General features: G+C 43.0%; 6 non-coding genes across 6 annotated transcripts; 3 read left to right on the top strand and 3 right to left on the bottom strand.

Moving 5' to 3' along the window:
- Positions 1–12,131: 12,131 nt before the first annotated feature.
- On the top strand, positions 12,132–12,236 carry Trnal-caa. Its single transcript has 2 exons — positions 12,132–12,169; positions 12,191–12,236. It is a non-coding gene; the product is annotated as a tRNA-Leu (tRNA).
- A 324-nt stretch (positions 12,237–12,560) lies between these two features.
- Trnaq-cug lies at positions 12,561–12,632 on the bottom strand. The gene has a single exon. It is a non-coding gene; the product is annotated as a tRNA-Gln (tRNA).
- A 1,872-nt stretch (positions 12,633–14,504) lies between these two features.
- On the bottom strand, positions 14,505–14,586 carry Trnal-aag. The gene has a single exon. It is a non-coding gene; the product is annotated as a tRNA-Leu (tRNA).
- A 282-nt stretch (positions 14,587–14,868) lies between these two features.
- On the top strand, positions 14,869–14,941 carry Trnam-cau. The gene has a single exon. It is a non-coding gene; the product is annotated as a tRNA-Met (tRNA).
- Positions 14,942–16,278: 1,337 nt separating this feature from the next.
- Positions 16,279–16,351, top strand: Trnak-uuu. The gene has a single exon. It is a non-coding gene; the product is annotated as a tRNA-Lys (tRNA).
- Positions 16,352–16,754: 403 nt separating this feature from the next.
- Trnam-cau lies at positions 16,755–16,827 on the bottom strand. Its single transcript has one exon. It is a non-coding gene; the product is annotated as a tRNA-Met (tRNA).
- Positions 16,828–19,089: the final 2,262 nt, after the last annotated feature.

Raw genomic sequence — 19,089 nt, 5'->3', positions numbered from 1 at the left:
AGTAAAATACCGAGTGCATTGGATGGCATTGAGTAGAACCTAAAACTTGCTTGTTTTTGCTCTATTGAGAATCCCACGATGACCCGAGGTCTTGTAGCCCCAGAATGTCCATTCTCTAGTCATAGAATAGTTTTGCAGTTCTGCATGCTGTCACCTCTAACAGAGCATTTCCTGCTTTCCTTTGGAACTGTCTCAGTGTTGCCCGTGTATTTGAGCAACAGGGGTTTCTGCACCCAGAGCATTACGTTAGAGGATTTTACTCAGATCTTCACCATGGGACAAGAAATTTGAGGTACTAACAGGTCTTGCCAAACCAAGCCTCCTTTCTCCAACCTGGCCATTTGAAACTCCAGGCCCAAATATCAAGAGCAAAAAGTAAAAAGTCCAATATTTGGTCTAGGTCACACCAGAGTCTGCTCTGGTTCAAAGGAATTGAAAATTCCACTCTTTTTCTCCAGAAGGAAGAAACAAGTTTTGCAAGCCAGTGTGTAAATAGGATGTGCAGATGCAGACGTGTGTCCTTAGGTCCTGGGCGCAGGCCTGGAGTTTAGCCTTGTCATTCAGGGCTGATGTGGCCTCTGCTTTCTTAACCTTTGCAGGCAGATGGCCTGGAGCCGGAGGCAGGCCAACAGGCGGGTTGGGTGAGGTGGGGGTGGCGGAATGGAGGCTTTCTCTTCTGGGATTCCTACTGGCCCCCTCCTTTCCCAAATGATGGCTGTTTTCTCTTTATCCACGAAATTTAGTAGACTTGTCATTTGCTTTATTGCTTAATCTGTCTACTCATTTCCGCGTTCCCATTGCTGGAGATCAAACTCAGCACTTGTGCTGGGCGAGTGCTCTTTCTACAGTTCCATCCACTCCATTTGAATTTTCCTTAATCCACCTTGACCTAAATTGTTGCAGTACTCATCAGTTTGCAAATGAGCTTGAAATGAACTGATAGTCGATGGATGAAACTGCGGCCATTAATTTTGTTCCCAATCTTTTTTTCCCAACTGTTTTCATAACCACTTCCAGGAAGAGTCCTCCTTAAAACTTCTCCGTGTTTTTTTCATTTTGTCAAATTCTTAAGGACTTTTTTGAGTTAAGTTTTTGCCCTCCCTTGTCCATTATGGCCCTTTCGTAATATATGTCGCTGTACTTTCCTCGTGTTAGTACTCTGTGTGTATCGCTAAATCTAGATTCTGCACATGAGAGAAGCCGTGATGTGACGTTAAAGGTTTTTTTTTACTGAACCATTTTTTTTATTTGTTCATTTCTTGCATTTGAAGTACTCTTTGAAGACATCCTTAGCCAGAGATCATTTGCCGTCATCTTTAACTACTACACAATAGCAACCAGTCACTTTACTGGGTTTCTTTCCCCTCTCGGTCAGTGTTACAGAGGCCCACCAATTGCCCCAGTTTCTCACCACCAACCTTAGTTAGATTTATTTGGCGCTTGGTGAAAGGGCTTTGCTGTCTTACCTTGTCACAGCGATAGGGCTTTAAGCTTCATCAGCTAGGCTCCCAAGGCCCGTAGCTTGGGGGGATTCTGCTCTCCCAGATAATGACTCTATTGCTGCCTAAAGGTAGAATTAACTAAGTCTCAATTGTTCTAATAAAACCGAGGATTCAAAGGCTAGGGTAAAAACCTGTGAGCTCAAAGAGTAGCAGCTGACCAACTTTCTTTCTTAGCTGGCTTTCCAGAAAGCCTTTCTTCTTCCACAGTGCCCCAACCGAAAAATCCATGCTATACTCCTACCTGCTACTTCCTGTCAGCTAGTTGCCAACCCTACCTCTCTGAACCCAGGTTAATTTTATTTAATTAATGCAAATGCAACATATCTTTAAACAGTTAAACAAATGCAGCATAAACAAATGTGACACAACTTTCCTAGTTAAACAAATGTTCCACGACCAGGCTTCTGCCAACTTGGCATACACAGGCTCATCGCAATTAGATGCAACAACACAAAGACGGATTTGGCATATGTCTAAAGTTTTGGCCACTTTGGGAATTTCATGTACCAGGTCATCATGAATGAGGACAGTCGTCAGCATCTCTTGTAAAGCAGTGTTAAGGACCAGTATACACTTAGCAGCAATGCCTTGCTCCGGCCTTCAGCTGGCAGCATGGGAAAAGTGTGTTCTTTCTCTCTTTCCCCCCCTCTTCTCTCTACCTCCTCTCTTCTGTTGTAGGGTATTTTGATCACACTCTGACACTCCTGAGACTTGCCAATAAAGTTAAATCTTGAATCAGGGCAGAGCCAGCAACTAGCTGACTGGAAGTGATCATGGAAAAGCCAACGGTTTGGATAGCGAGGAAAAACAGGAAGGAAGGGGCAGGTTTGGTGCTTTCCTTTTTGAGACAAGGAAGAGACGCATCTCTTTGCAGTGTCTCTGGCCAAAAAGCAAGGTCAGCTATTTGCTACCCAATCTCTCTGATCTAGCAGGGTTTTGTCCCAGCCTTTGAGTCCTGAGTCTTATGGATAAATAGAACACAGACTGAATTTAAACCTACATATCATGGTCATAATAGAGCAGCCATGGGACCTACCAGGATGCAACCTGAGTGGCCGATGGGGCACTGACTGAGGGGCCATGGGGCAGCAGATGATAATGAAAATATCAGTAGATTCATGTGCAGCTGCTAAACTGACAGAAAAGTCACTTTTCCTCTTCCCTCCTCTTCTCTCCCTTTCTTCCCCACCTCCTCCCCTCCTTCCCCTTCCCCTCTCCTCTTCATTCTCTCCCTGTCTCCTATCTCCTCTCCTCCTCCTTTTTTTCCCTTCCATTTTTCTTTACTGATCTTGTGGATTTTTTTGAGACAGGGTCTCTCTACGCGTAGCCCTAGCTGTCCTGGAACTCACAGGAATCTGCCTGATTCTGCCTCCTGAATACTGGGATTAAAGGTACTTTCTCATGTCTGTTATTATTTATTTATTTATTTATTTATTTATTTATTTATTTATTTATTTATTTGCTTCCAAGACATTGCTCAAACCCTTTAAAACACAGGACAAAGATATTAAAACACAACCACGTATGGTGGTACATGCTTTCAATTCCAGTATTCAGGAGGCAAAGGCAGGTGGATCTCTAGGTTCAAGTTCCAGGACAGCCAGGACTATACAGCCATATCCTTTCTCAAAAACCAAGCAAGCAAAAATGATATTAAACTATCATTTATTATGTATTTTGTTTTGTTGAGAGTCTCCCTAAGTAACCCAAGATGGCCTAGAACTTGACAATCATCCTTTCTTAGTATCTTGGGTGCCAATATTACAGGTGTGTACCAACACTTATAATTACAGCGTTTTTTTTAATAAAATGTTGGTTTTTTTTTTTTGTTTTTTTTTTTTTTTTTTTTTTTTCGAGACAGGGTTTCTCTGCAGCTTTTTTTTTAGAGCCTGCCCTGGAACTAGCTCTTGTAGACCAGGCCAGCCTCGAACTCACAGAGATCCGCCTGCCTCTGCCTCCCGAGTGCTGGGATTAAAGGCGTGCGCCACCACTGCCCGGCAATAAAATGTTTTGTTGTAAAATAAATTCCTATTTGTTGTCTTTATTCTACCTACTTTAAGGAGACCAATGACTTCTAAAGTCTGCCAGGCTTTAACATCTCAGAGGCATTTGGGACTGGTGATTCCCCTTTATCATATCGCTCATGCAGGCTGAGTGGAACCCAAGAGGAACAGAGTTCTGTTTCCTCTCCTTTTCTCATCTGTCCTTTACCAAGAAAATTTTCAGAGTTAGTTTGTGTCTCAGTTAGGGTTTCTATTGCTGTGAGGAGACACCACGACCGCAGCAACTGTTATAAAGGAAAACGTTTATTTGGGACTGGCTTACAGTTCAGAAGTTTAGTCCGTTATGATCTTGGTGGGAAGCATGGTGGCATGGTGCTGGAGCGGTAGCTGGGAGTTCTACATCCAGATCGGCAGGCAGTGGTCCTAGCTTAAGCTTCTGAGACCTCAAAGCCCACCCTCAATGACACACTTTGTAACAAGTCTTTGTTTTGGACTACCAACTCCTGAATAACAACACAAAGACTTTTTATTAATTATGAAAGCCTGGTCTTAGCTTAGGCTTGTTCCCAATTAGCTCTTAAAACATAAATTAACCCATTTATGTTAGTCTGTTTTGCTTCATGGCTTGTTCCCTCTCCTCAGTACTATATGTCCAACTACCTCTGCATCTGGCTGGTAAATCTCCTGTCTCAGATTCTTTCCCGGAGTTTCTCTCTCCAGAAGTCCTGTTTATCCTCTCCTGCCTAGCTGCTGGCCATTCAGCTCTTTATTAAGCCAGTCAGAAGGTGCCTTTGGCAGGCGAGGTTAAACAGAGACACATCTTCACACAGTGTACACAAAGATTATCCCAACATCTCCCCCTTTTTGTCCAATAAAGGGCTCCTTCTCTAACATCAATAAACTATATACAATATGAACAATTATCAGGTAAGAATTACATTTACAATGTCCACTCCATTTGTATTTGGCAATTTTGTAGAAAGTACTCTATTATTTATCCTATCTCAGTGAGTCCAAAATGTTATGCTTAAATCACTTTCTATCATAACTTGTGCTACCAACCTAAAAATTTCTTTTAGACCTTAAAACATTTTCCTTGATAAGCAACTTAAGCTTTTGTCTCTCAACCTTTATAAACTTTACATCTCTTTTGTGAGTTTCTTTTCTGAAATTGGTAACAAGGAAAACCATGAAACTATAACTATCTAGTCTTCAACCCCATCAGAGACCTGAGAAGGATAAAATTGTACCTGAGTAAACAGGAAGTGCAGAGGAAACAACTTCCAAAATTATAGAAATGATAGAGACAGCTAGCTTCCAGAACAGCCACCCAAGATTCCTCTGTAATGTTGGAGCATCCACCTTCAGCCTACAGGCCTAGAATATCTGGCAGACTTTTCTGTAGAGCAGTAATTTTGAAGGACTGCTTTATCTTGTCTGGCAAACTCCAACAGTTGCCTCCTTTTGTGTCCTGCCTGTCCAATTTGGACAGCATACTGTCAGCAGTCAAGGTAAGGGAAATTTCTTGCCCAATGTCTAGCTTTGCCACATTTGAAGCAGACTCCATATGGAGGTTATTCATTGCCCATCATCTTTAAGTATATTGGTGCTGCCAGGAGCAGACATGTCTCACTGTCATGAAAAGCCTTATATTATTGAAACATCTTAAATGCCGTATTCTGTAGATCTCCGAAGTGTTTTTGAAGACCACCTATCTGTCTAGAATATATCTCTGTTTAACCTTAAAGTCATGCCTAACATGACTACAAGTTTGAGTGTTATAGGTGACTAGCTACTACTAGTCTACTATTTTTTAATTATCCTGAACAGTTTGTAATAGGAGCTTTCAAGGAATAGAACTTTACATTACATTTTTAAATGTACCTGCATAGGTACAATACTTTAAACAAGAGTATAAATATATATTTACGGAGTATGTTGTAATAAAAATAACCTCAAATTTGTATCAATGTACAAAAATCCATACCAATGTAAACTATTTGAAACTAGTAGTTGTTTTTCAGTTTAAAAGTAGATTTGATAATCTACCCTTTTATGCTATCATTTCTAATGCTTCTAACAAAGCCACACCCACCCCCAAGGTCACACTTCCTAATAGTGTCACTCTCTGTGAACCTATGGGGATCATTTCCATTCAAATCACCACAGTGTGGGAAATGACAGGATAAACAAGCTGCTGCGCTTCTAAAAATAACATAGCAGATTGATTTATCAGAAACAGAAAACTGCAAAATAGTCCAAAAATATCATTAAAGATTTAGTATTTAGTATAAGAGCCTGGTGGTGGTAGCATGTCTTTGATCTCAGCACATGGAAGCAGAAGCAGAAGGATCTATGTGAGTTCGAGGCCAGCCTGGTCCACACAGCAAGTTTCAGGACAGTCAAAGCTACACAGAGAAACCCTGTCTTGAAAAACAAACAACCCATCCCCCCCCCCAAACAAAACCCAACCAACCAACCAAAAAGAAACAACAGCAAATTCTGTCAAAATATTGAGAAGGTGTCTTTCTACACTGTTGGTCGGAATGTTAATGAATACAGAAAATCCTTAGAGACCCCAACCTCCAAATTAAAAGTTGATCTATAATGCTATGAGCTCCTGGATATAATCACAAAGCATTCCATGGAGGTACTTGCATATCTATACTTATTGATGCACTATGCATAATAGCCAAGGTACTAAATCAATCTAGATGTCTACCAACAGATGATTCGATTAAAAAATATGTGATACATATGTACGACAGATTTTGGGTTAGCCATTAGGAAGAATGAAATTAATTTAAAGGTTATAACGTTAAACCAGACTCAAAAAGATGTATCACATGTTCTCTCTTGTGAATGGAGACCAGGTTTAAAAAAAAGAGGCATCTGGGAGATGGTCCACAGTTGGGGAGCTGTTTGTGGAGGCTGAGGAAGTGTGACCTTGCTGGAGGAGTTGTATGGCTGAGGGCTGGCTTTGAGAGTTTTCAAGACATTTGCTCTCTGTGCTTTGGAGTTGTGCTGCTCAAGATGTGAGCTGTCAGCTTCTTTCTCTGTCTGCTTACGGCCATGTTGGCCACACAGCCGAGGACACTGAAGCTCTGCAACCATCAAACCTGAATGAACTCTTCTGTAAGTTGCCTGGGTCGTGGTGTTTATCACAGCACAGCAGCAGAGAAGAAACCAATACAGAATGTTTGATCCCTGGAACTCACATGAAAATAGCAACTGGGAAGCAGAACAAATTTCTGGGTTTGAGACTAGCCGGATATGCACAGTGAGTTATAGGACAGCCAGAGCTAAAGTGAGACTTTCTCAAAAGAGGGCGGGGGGAGAGAGAGAGAGAGAGAGAGAGAGAGAGAGAGAGAGAGAGAGAGAGAGAGAGAGAGAGAGAGAGAGAGACAGAGACAGAAACAGAGAGAGGAAGAAAATAGAAAAAGAATAGTACCAATGGGAGTGAGAAAGGACTGACATAAGAGGGTAATGGGACGAACATGATCATATTTGATATACATGCATACACATTTGAAAATACCATTAGAAAAAAGAAAATACCATTATAAAACCTATTGTTCTGTGCAATGAATATATGCTAATTTAAACAATACATTAAAAATCTATGAGACGTGAAAATAGAAGACTGAGAAGAGAACAACAGGAGGGGTGAGGTAAATAGAGGGCAGTAGGGAAGGTGGGTACGAGCAAGTGCGTTTTACACTTGTATGAAAGTGTTCTAATCCGTTATTTTATACAATTAACATACATTAAGAATAAAATAGTTTGTGTGCTCATAAAATTACTCCTTGGAAGTAATAGAACCAATGACTCCAGAGGCTGGGTATGTAGCCAAATGATGGAACACATGTCTAGTATACTCAGTGCCTTGGGTTTGATCCTAGCACAGGAGAAAACAAAATTCATCTGTATACATACCCACAGAGACACACACATGCACATGCACATTTCAAATCAGGCCTGTAATCCTAGTTACTTGAGAGGCTGAGGCAGAAGGATCAAAAGTTTGAGACCAACCTGGACAACAGAATGAGTTTAAGGCCAGTCTGGACAACTTGGTAAGACCCTAGAAGGAAAGGAAGAAGTGGAGGGAGGAAGATGGAGAGAGAGGGAGATTGAACACATGCTGAGGCTACAGTTTAGTGATAGATATGCTTAGCTTGTAAAAGAACCTATGTCCAAATCTCCAGCACTATGGCTTAGTGTGTGTGTGTGTGTGTGTGTGTGTGTGTGTGTGTGTGTGTGTGTGTGTATGTGTATAAATGAGAACATGGAGAGTGAGCAGACTTGATTTGGGTACCATTTTCTCCCCCTTTAAAGATTTGTTTATTTTCTATGTGTGGCTATTCTGCCAGCATGTGTGAATGTTCATATGAATCCTCTGGAACTGGAATTACAGAGTTTTGTAAGCCATGTGGGTACTGGGAATCAAACCTGGGTCCTATGGAAGAGCAGGCAGTGCTTCTAAGCATTCATCTCTCCATTTTTTTCATAGTACTTTTTTTTTTTGGTTTTTCGAGACAGGGTTTCCCTGTAGCTTTGGAGCCTGTCCTGGAACTAGCTCTTGTAGACCAGGCTGGTCTCGAACTCAGAGATCCGCCTGCCTCTGCCTCCCGAGTGCTGGGATTAAAGGCGTGCGCCACCACTGCCCGGCTTCATAGTACTTTTGAAATATTAAAATTATTACACAATATAAAAATATAAAAATATTACACAAACATTCGCCAGTAGTTTCCAGGATTGAGGCAGAGAGTAGAAAGCAATACCTGTAGCTTTGCAAGGGTGGTGTGGTGATTTGAAAGAAAATGGTCCCCCAAAGGGAGTAGCAGTATTAGGAGGTGTGGCCTTGTCGGAGGAAGTGTGTCATTGTGGGGGCAGGCTTTGAGGTCTCTTTTGCTCAAGCTTTGCTCAGTGTGACACTCAGACCACTTCCTGTTGCCTGGGAGATGTAGGACTCTTCAGGTATTTCTCCAGTACCATGTCTGCCTGTACACTGCCATGTCCCACCATGAACTGAACTGAACCTCTGCACTGGAAGTGAGCCACCCCAATTAAATGTTTTCCTTATTAAGAGTTGCCTTGGCCACAGTGTCTCTTTTATTTAGAAACCCTACCTAAAACAGGCAGCATGGAACTCTTCGGGCTGGCACAGTTTTGCATCTAGAATGAAGATCGTTCACATGATGTCAATGTGTGAACTCAAAATAACAGAACCAACTTGAAATGGTACAAGTCTTTAAATTGTAAAAGCCCCTCTCCAGTGACATACCTTCTCCAACAAGATCACACCTTTTCCCCAAACAATACCACCAACAGAAGACCAAGTATTCAGATGTCTATGGGGAACATCTCACTTAAACCACCACACAAATAAAAATTTTAAAAAAGATGTATCATTGGGAGGAACTAAAAGGTGTACTTGGACTTTCAAAGTCTCTCTCTCTCTCTCTCTCTCTCTCTCTCCCTCTCTCTCTCTTTCTCTTTCTCTCTCCTCTCTCTCCTCCAGGACCATAGATGTGAGCCACATGTGATCTACCACTGTGTTGTACAATTAGCCTTAATATGAGTTTTGTGACATTATTTCAAGGTCATATGTTTGAGGCAATATGTCAATTTAATTTTCCAAGTGAGAAATATCATTTCTGAGACCTCATTATAAAAAATGTAAAGATTTATTTTCCTTTTTATTTTTATATCTATTTGTGTGTCTGTGTGGGGGTGTGTGCACAAGAGTGTATGTGCCCTTGGAAGCTGGAAGAAGTGTGGGATACCCTGAAGCTAGAATTACCAGCAGTATGAGCCACTGAACATGGGTGCTGGGAACTGAATTTGTGGAGCCTCGAAGAGAAACAACTATTCTTAACTGCTGGTCCATCCCTCTATCTCACAACAATTAAAGAAAAGGAGGCCATGAAATAAGAGAGAGCAAGGGAAGAGGAGCACATGGCAGGAAAGGAACAGCGGATGGTGCAGTTATCATCACAAAAAATAAAACTTATAAAAATATATGCATATATCAGCATTTGTGTGTGTCGGCGGGAGGGGGTCAATGACAAATCACAAGATTCCGTGTCATCCTGCCTTGTGGATCTCAGTCAGGTTGGGTAGCAATGCTTTTTGACCTGCCGAGTCTTCCTGGAGGCCGCCAGCTTACCTGTGGATACTGAACACATGAGAACTTGCCCCTATGGTTGTAGACCTAACAGACTGAGTATGAACTCTCGGGCAGAATTTTTATAACTGGAAAGAATAGGGGTCAAAGAACAGGATCAATCCAGCTTTCCAGAAACTCAGTTTCCTACAGACCTGGAAAAGTGCAGGCATTTTATTGAGTTGTTGCAGGGGTAAGGTTTATTAGTCATGAGAATGTTTTTTTTTTCTCTACTCCCACCCCCCACTCTGGGAAATTTCTTACGATTTAAAGAGATTTTCCCATTTAAGATGCAGATTAATGGCCTGTTTGTTCCTAGATACATCCCAATATTACCCTATATGTGGTGGGTTCTTGTCTTGTGGTAAGAAGAGACTAAATGACAGATACTGGGGAAGGGGAACTCATTGGTTGACTGGTTCCCAGGATTAAAGGTGTGAGAATCTGTTGTCTCCTGTTTCATGTGTGTTCTCTTGTTGTGTTACCCTCTCTTCTGTCATAGACTTGCTGGAAATTCAGCAAGCCTTGCAAGATCTCGTTTTACTTCTGTGTTGTGAGAACGTCACTATTATGGGATTTCACATGCTTTTATTAATTTAAGTCATGTTCGCTAGAACAATTCTCCAGAAACTTCCTGAGAGAGGACGTGGGACATAAAATGTTTGGAGTCATGTAAATACATCCCTCCCCCCCACCCCTCCATGCCCCCACCCCAACCCTCCCCCACCCTCCCCCACTCCCCGTTTAGGGTTGATAAGGCGACTCTGTGGTGAATGTGCTTGCTCCCAGGCCCGAGTCTGACGCCTGGGTCCCACAGGGCCGGTCGGTAGCATTGATTCAGCAAGTTGTCCTTTGACCTCTGCATGCACACCACGCCATCTGCCCCTCCTGGATAAACAAAGGTAATGAAAATGTCTATGTACGTGTTGTCAGTAGTCTGGCTAGGTGTCGATATCTACATGTGTTCGTGACTCACCTTGTCTGCTTCAGAGGATGATGTCACGAGTTCAAGGAGTGACTGAGTAACTGAGCTCTAAGCTTGACTGCACTCCATCAGGAGAAGACCTATTTTGGATTTTTTATTTTTTGTTTAATCTTACAAGTCATTGACCTCTGTCTTTTAGCTTTCAGTTTTGCCGTGTTTAAAAAGGACAGCATTCTGAATCCGGGACCTTTATCACTATCTTGCATTTGTCTTTTTGCAACTATCCACGTCGGATAGAACAAGCTTGCCTTGATGTGGGGCATTTGATGGGCCGTCCCGTCAGGCAATCTGAAGTCTTCGTTCTGCTAAACTCTCTGTCTCCTTTCTGTCATTTTTACCTTTTCTTTCCCAGGATGCCCCAGGGTGTGAGAGCATGTCTTCCACCATACTTTATAAAAGGGTTTTGTTTATCGTCTCCGATTTACTATTCCCCACCCATTTTCAAGATTTCTTCAACTTTGTTTCATAACTTCAAAAAAAAAATTCTGTCACTAAACTATTAAAGAATTTTTTTCTCTTCTTTTACCCCCAGAAGGAGTTTATTATAATAAAACAAAAACAAAACTCCAAGTTCCTGTGTTATATTTGTTTCCCACCCCCCCCCCCACGCACCTTAGGTCCTCTCACACCTCCTATTATATTTAATTTTTCTTTATTGTAGAAATATTTTACAAGTACTTGATTTTCCTTGGTTGTTATTCATGCTTAAGGTTAGAAATTAAAACTGATTCTGGATCTGTGTAGCCTAGAGATTCTTCGGGATTAAACCGAGACCCAGCTATTCGTTTGGAATAACTCAAATGTCAGTGTCTGTTGTTACTGTGGTACCATTTACCAGAGATGGGACAGTTTCGCCTTTTCCTTAAGAAGCACCAGCGGTCTGGTCTGCAAGTCTGCGGAGCAAAGGATGTGGGATTTGTGCTCTGTACCGACATTGCGGTCTCACTCTGACTTTTCCCTTCCAAAGTTCCTACCCTTTAATTCTTGATCTTCCGTCTTCCTCTTAGACCTGCAGTCAGTTTTCACATACACTGCAGCCAGTGTTTCTAACCTGTCTGTCCATCATCCAGGAGCTAGAGGACACCATCTGGGAACAGAGCCTGAGCTGTGAGTCCCGGCGTGACGCGGATGGAAGGTTCTGAGCCAGACCTGAGCTTGCAGGATCTTTGAGATTTCTAACACCGCTGCACTCTAGAAAGGCGGGGCACCCAAGGGCCGATAAACGCTGAATTGCAGATGGGATTGGAAGCTAAAAAAAAACAAAACAAAAACAAACAAAAAAAAAACAAAAAAAAAAACCCTCGAGGGTTTTTTTTTTTTTTTTTTTTTTTTTTTTTTTTGTCTAAGTTCCTGAGTAGACAGAGAAAAAGAATTTAGTTTACTTTATAGGGATTTGTATTTCTACATCTCCGAACAATTGCATACACAGTCATTATCATTGAAAGATTTATTAATTGACAACCAACCGCGGTGTCAGGGTGGCCGAGTGGTCTAAGGCGCCAGACTCAAGCTCAGCTTCCCTGGATGGGGGTTCTGGTCTCCGTATGGAGGCGTGGGTTCGAATCCCACTCCTGACACACTACCTTTTACTCGTTTTCAATTACTTTCACAGACTCTTCGTCTTCTCTCCTTTTCGTTTTCTGTCTTAGTCGGCTCGGGACCTTCATGACGTCTGTCCTATTAACACAAAGAGCGCCGAGTCCTGTGCTTTGCCACCAGCGGGAAAACATCTCCGTTTAGGAAACGTGCACAAACTCCATAATGACCCAACTGACAGTTGAGTGTGCAGTTGACAGGGTCAAGTACACCTTTTTCACTGCCAAATGCTGGAATACAAAAGGAGCTGTTCATTGCATGGAATTAAATGAAACTATGTTCAAACAAAAATAACCCGAGGAGTAAGGTTCCACCGAGATTTGAACTCGGATCGCTGGATTCAGAGTCCAGAGTGCTAACCATTACACCATGGAACCAACCCGCCCCTGTTCATGCTACAACATGTATCTCTGGACACTGATTTAAAAAAAAAAAAACCAGGACCATCTCAGAATTTGAAATTCTGTTTCAAATTTAGTTTGTTTCAAAGTAACTTATTGTTACCTTCTCATGAATTTCTCAGCTGTATCCTTGATCCTTTTATTTATTTTCCTGTTAGATTGTTTGCTGTTCTCTTATCTTTGTCCAATTACTTTTTTTTTTTGGTTAGCATACAAATAAATGAGTCCAATTGTGACATTTTCAAATATATAAGTTAGTAAACTTGGCTCTTATCCCGAACATCCTTCCCCTATCTCGCTTCTCTCCCCCTGCCCCTAGTCTACTTTCACAGCACAACTGTCCTTGCGCACTTTGTAAGCGCGTGTTTGGTACACAAAACACAAATGAAGGGGAGCACGTGCGTTTGGTACACAAATGAAGGGGAGCACGACTTTAAACGGAATGTTTATCTCTTATCTCTGCCTCTTGATGATCCTAATAGTATTTTTATCGGAGGAATTAACTTTTTCGTCTTCAGTGCTGCCACCTCCCGTGTGTTCATCTGCATCTCGGGGTCTGGCAGCATCTAGAGCAGTTCGTGCATTTTGTGCGTTTTCCCCCAGCACAAAAAGCAAAGTGAATATTAGTCCTATCGTTAGAAACTGAACAAAGACATATATAGCCCCCCTTTCCCCCTGCTTCATTTACTCGATACGCGGTATCTGCAGACTGGTTAGGAGCAACTACTGTGTGCCGGGCAGCATGCCCTCCGCGGCAATAGTGAACTGCTGCGGCTTGTTAATGCTGTTCCCTCATCACCAGGCAGCTGGGGCCAAGGCGGAGTCTTTCTCCCTCTTCTACAGCCCCAGGATCCGCCAAAGTTCACTCGGTGCGTGCAGCGTGAACGCGGAAACCAACACAGTGGGCTAGAGCAGTTTTAGACTTTCGGGGTCTCTTTTTGTCTTCACAGGCTCAATTCAATGAGTCTAAGAAAGTCAATTTCTCCTTCTTTCCCTTTCCCTCCCTTCCCCTTTCCTTCCTTCCTCCTTCACTCCCGGGTTCCCTTCTTCCTGAGGGACAGGCACCCTCTCTCTTTTTCTGTCGGTATCACTGAGTTGATAGGAGACCCAGGACAGCCTTAAGGAGAAGATAATTTCTGAGTTGAGGCCCAAGACTGAGGAGCAGGAAGACCCAAGGGGTCTCTAGCTGGAGGATAAGAGGCAGCGGCAAGGCAAGGCATTTATTTTATTATTTACTAATTTACTTTTATTAACTTTTTCATACAATCTATTTAGATCATGGCTCCCCCCTGGTTCGGGTACAAAATGGAACGATAAGGCTGTGCTGATGCTGAGGGCAGGCTTTCCGTCTCCAGGATGGGAAGGAGTCCACTTCTTCAGTGGCAGAGGCCCGATCTGGTTGGAAGTCGACTCAGGGAAAGAGAAAGTTTCACATTCGTTCTTCATTCAACGACCAACGTAGCAAGAAAAAAGTGTGGAGTCTTCACGCCCTAGCACACAGTAGGTACGGTATAATATTTCTGAACATGAATGTATTAAAGAAAAACGTGTTATCTGTTGGCAAATTCTTTGGCCGGTGAAAAGGAAGAGATTAAGGGAGTAAAGGTCACACATTACATGCTTATTAACGGTTAATTGAAGCAAATAGTTGAAGGCATATCCTCTGCCGGGACTGCTGTAGGTGTGGTATGTATGACTACGATTTGTAACCCGAGGAAACGGAAAGCAGGAGGGAGAATCCTGGAGGATCTGAGGGGACGAAAGCTGTCTAGTTGAACCAGAGAAAAATATTCATTGGCCTGTATTGGAGGACCAAAAAAAAAAAAAAAAAAAAAAAAAAGAAAATGGTGGCAGCGGTGGGATTCGAACCCACGCCCCCGAAGAGACTGGAGCCTTAATCCAGCGCCTTAGACCGCTCGGCCACGCTACCCCTGTGGTTGTGCCGCCTTGTCTTGTGGTCCTGGAGTAATTGCTGACTTTCGGGCTCCTTTCCCGCAGTCCCTTGCGCACTGCCCCCTGTGGCGGGCTCTCGTTCGGCCGTCTCTCTGGTTTCTTAGAGCAGCCGCGGAGGCTCCGCTGGCCCAGCAGACTCGGTTCCTGCTTTGTGCCTCGAGCTTCCGTAACAGCAGCTGTTTGGCAAGCGATCTTGCAACTGTAAAGGCTGTCATGAAGATCAACACAGGTACCTGTTCGTGAGCTGCTGCTCGCGGGCGCCTCCTTAGCGCAGTAGGCAGCGCGTCAGTCTCATAATCTGAAGGTCCTGAGTTCGAACCTCAGAGGGGGCAGCCGCAATATATTTTACTTTCTATTCGGAGAAGAGAATTGAGCTCTCTCTCTCCCTCCATAAAAAGTACAATGTTCTTTGTTTTCGCAAAAAGAAACCCAAACACTATTTAATGAAACTGAACAGGTAATTTTTCTGTTTGTGTAATGTAATGGTCGGTTACAAAGTTATAAAATAGTGATTTTTAATTTTTTCTTACGTATTAAACACTCGACAAGCGTGGTGAAGCATGCCTATAATATTCCAACAGCCGAGAGGCAGAGGCGGGTGAATCTCTACATGGCTAGTTGAGGTCTCTGTCTTAAAAAAACAACAAAAACCATTAAACATGTAATCATCATTGACCCCAATTGGAGCCAGGAGAATTTCAGATGCCTTTGAGATATATTTGGCAATTGTTTATGTTAACACACCATGGCCAGAAGAGTGTAACAGAGAGGGAGGTGGGGGTGCGAGTGTGACAGGGGTAAGCGACATGTAATTGCTCGTTTAAGGTGTAAGATGTGTGTAATTGTTGGTTTGCTTCTCTTTAACCATTCTTCTGGGGTTGCTTACTATCGGGGTCACTCCATTCCACCCATGATCCTCTGTGTCAAAGATGACACAAAACGAAGATACAAAAATAAATAAAAACAAAACACAAACGTTCACTCCCCAGTCTCACCACGTTGTACCTTTACTCTTGACAGAATTTCTAAGTTATTCAAACTTCAAGATAAAAACTCTAAAGGAGAAATAAGTAAAGCAAGCAAGGAAGACAAATGTTCAGGGTTAAGACTGTATTTGACATCCAGCTTTAGTAGCTCTGTGGAGCCGGGAGAGACTCACAAGTGTGTATGTTTGTCCCCTGTCCTCATGTCGTGCGGCCACTGTCTAAAGCCGCGTCCCGGTCCATCCCTTCTCAGTCCCGGATCTGCCGGCCGGCGTCTACACGTCCGTCCCGAAACTCCACCGCCTCAGGCTTTCCCTTAAAGTCGGTTAAAAGAAGAGTCAGAGAAATTGGCAGGCAGGAGAAAGGAGGCCGACTTGGGGTCTGAGTTTTTCTTCAACTCTCGAAATGTCCCAACCTCCGTTCTCTTCGTGGGGTCCCAGGACATCTCATTATGGAAGTTACCAGCGGCTGGAGTAACACCCCTGCTCCCCTCCCCCTTTCCTGAGCTCAAAGGGGTGAAGGTTTAACAGTGAGCATCCAGGAAATGCTCTCTGGGAGTTTTCACTTTAGTGGTGAATGACAGATAATAGATTTTTAAATCAGCTGGCCAAATGAAATATTGAAAATAAAAGATAGGTATTAATACCATGTATATTTATTTAGTTTAGAAGGGCTTGAAAGCAAGAGCCCGGATAGCTCAGTCGGTAGAGCATCAGACTTTTAATCTGAGGGTCCAGGGTTCAAGTCCCTGTTCGGGCGCTAGCCTTTTTTTCTCCCAAAACTGCCTAGTAGCTTCTAAATTTCTGGGGTTACATAAGTAAGCTTGTCTTTATCAATAACCAGACCGATGTTTTAGAACGCTTGGCAATTTTGTAGAGCTCTGTTTAACGAGACGGAAAACCTAGGTTACGTCATATATCCAGTGCGTGGTGGTAAGGAAGCTTCGTATGTGTTCGAAGGACTTCCAGGCAAAATCCAGCATCAGTTTGTTCATCTATGCATTCCTTCTTTCAAATAAATTTTAGGGTAGAATGCAGTATGAAGAAGGACCTTGGGAAAATCGCTCATATCAAGTGGAAAGTGAAGCTAACCGCACAGCAATTGGATAGTTTTGAGTCTTTAAACTATATAATACAATCTTTTTAGTTAAAAGGAAAAACACTGCCCCCTCTGAGGTTCGAACTCAGGACCTTCAGATTATGAGACTGACGCGCTGCCTACTGCGCTAAGGAGGCACGTGGCAGATGGCGTGGGATATATTGTTTAGTAACAAATTATACTTTACCTACATTAGCCCAGGCAGTGTTCGTAAATGAGTTTGTTTGTTGGTTTGTTTGTTTGTTTTCTCATTCCTGAAAATGTCTGGAAGATTCAACATCTTCCCAAAACTGAAAAGTTAAAAAGAGTCGCCTTGATCTTCTGCTCTTCCTCGGACATACACAAGAGTTTGTAATCTTAATAAAAGCATTTCCTCGGCCCAATCATCACGTCATCTCACTTCCTTCGTTGCAAGTCAGATTTGCAAGGTCTTCTTCCCAAGTTCCATCGACGTTTCTGCAGTCTCTTTACTACCCCTCGATCCCCAGGAGTCCAAAAGGGACGTAAGAGATCTCAAAGCTTAAAGGATAAATTGTTCTTTACACAAACTCTCGGGAATCTGTTAGTGCGAGAACAGGACGAGGTGAAAACCCGATTTACCTAGACTCGCCCGGGGGTGCCTCTGGTTCCACACTGGAATTTCCCGTTCTTAGCGTCTGCCTGGGATTTATAAAACCATTGAGTGTTTGGTTTTCCGCGTTAAGCGGGGAAGTGGGAGAAAATACAGAAACCTTTTAAATTACGCCCCCCACTTCCACTCCCACCCCGCCGCGCGCCAGAAAGCAAACTGGTTTGCCAGCTGTCTCTGCCAGCTGCTGCTGAGTTAGGACCCTGGCTTTGATAGTAAGACCCCAGTGCTGCAAGGGACCCAGCCACGGGGCTTCAGTGTATGGTAGTGTGTGTAGTCCCGAGTGGTCTGTCTTCACCCCTGTAAAAGTAGATTAACCGCTGAGATAGTGCTACTTCGTATCAAGGTTTATGATGGCTTAATTTTGAACACAGTGAATATCATGACCATATTTCCCAAGAGTTCGGATAATGAAAATGAGAAAGATTATCATGCAAATGCCAACACCACCCAGACGTCAGCGTATAACTCTAAGTGATGTCCAATTAAAAGAAAAATGGAAGGTCGCACAAATGGATTGCGGAATAGATCGATGATCAAAACACAGCAAACTGCGGAGCATGGGAAGAAGAATTTAGATGTAGTCATGCATAGGGAGTGTATTAGTCCGGGTTCTCTAGAGGAACAGAACCGATAGAAGGAAGTCTTTATTGGTGTGGCTCACAGGCTGTGGTCCAGTTAGTCCGACAATGGCTGTGTCCGACTGGAAAAGCCCAGGAATCCAGTAAGTTGTTCAGTCTACACGGCTGGATATCTGAGTTGGTCTTTAGCATAAGCTGGAATCCTAAGAAGAAGGCTAGAATGGCAGGGAAGGAATGAATTTGCTGTTGAGAGCGAGCAGCCCAAGAGAGAGCAAGCTTCCTTCTTCTAAGCCTTTTGTATAAACTGCCACAGAAGGTCTAGCCCTGATTAAAGGTGGATCTTCCCCCCTCAAAGGCTAAGTGAGTTTTTCCACCCTATCAAGACAAAAATCTGTCACAGGTGTATCCAGATGCTTGGGTTTTAGTTAATTCCTGATTTAGTCAAGTTGATAGCCATGAAGAGCCATCACAACAAAACTCACAAGGCTGCAATGAATCGTAGCAAACGTTAGACAGTAAAGAATTTCTAAACAGTACCAATGCTGAGTTTATAACATCATTGGACATTAGTAGATGAAAGCAGATGCTGTTTTGTGACTTCCCTTAGTTAGCTTTCAGTTATTGTGAAAAACACCATAAAAACAACTTGGGTAAGAAAGGGTTCGTTTCACCTGACAGCTGTAGTCTGTTATCCAGGGAAGTCGGGCAGACAGCTGGAGGCAGGAACTGAAGCAGAGGCCGTGGAGGAGTGCTGCTTACTGGCTTGTTTTGTTTCCCGTGGCTTGTTCAGCGGCCTCTACACCCCAGGACCACCTGAAATGCACTGGGCCCTCTACGCAATCATTAATCAAGGCGATGTCCTACAGACCTGTGTGTAGGCAAACTGATGGAAACAATTTCCCAGTCCATGTTTTCTTCCCAGGAAACCCGAGCCTGTGTCAAGTTAACAAGAAAAAACAAAGAAACAAAACGATCCGGATAGAGCTCCTTGGGTTACTATCTAGATTAAGAAATTAGAACGGTTTGGGGGAGAAAACCCCAGGAAATCTTAATGCCCTGTGCGAGCCCCATTGAAGATGCTATTCTGACCCTGTTCTCTATCAGGTCGTGTATCAAATCAAAGCCACCGAAATGCTTTCCCTAGATCTTAAGTTTGGAATATGGCCTTGAAAATCATCTTGACTAGTATG

The sequence above is a fragment of the Arvicola amphibius genome, chromosome 6 (assembly GCF_903992535.2).
Source record: "Arvicola amphibius chromosome 6, mArvAmp1.2, whole genome shotgun sequence".
NCBI classification, from domain to species: domain Eukaryota; kingdom Metazoa; phylum Chordata; class Mammalia; order Rodentia; family Cricetidae; genus Arvicola; species Arvicola amphibius.
Note: the sequence above shows the minus strand (reverse complement) of the source record. Positions and strands in the feature narration are given on the sequence as shown.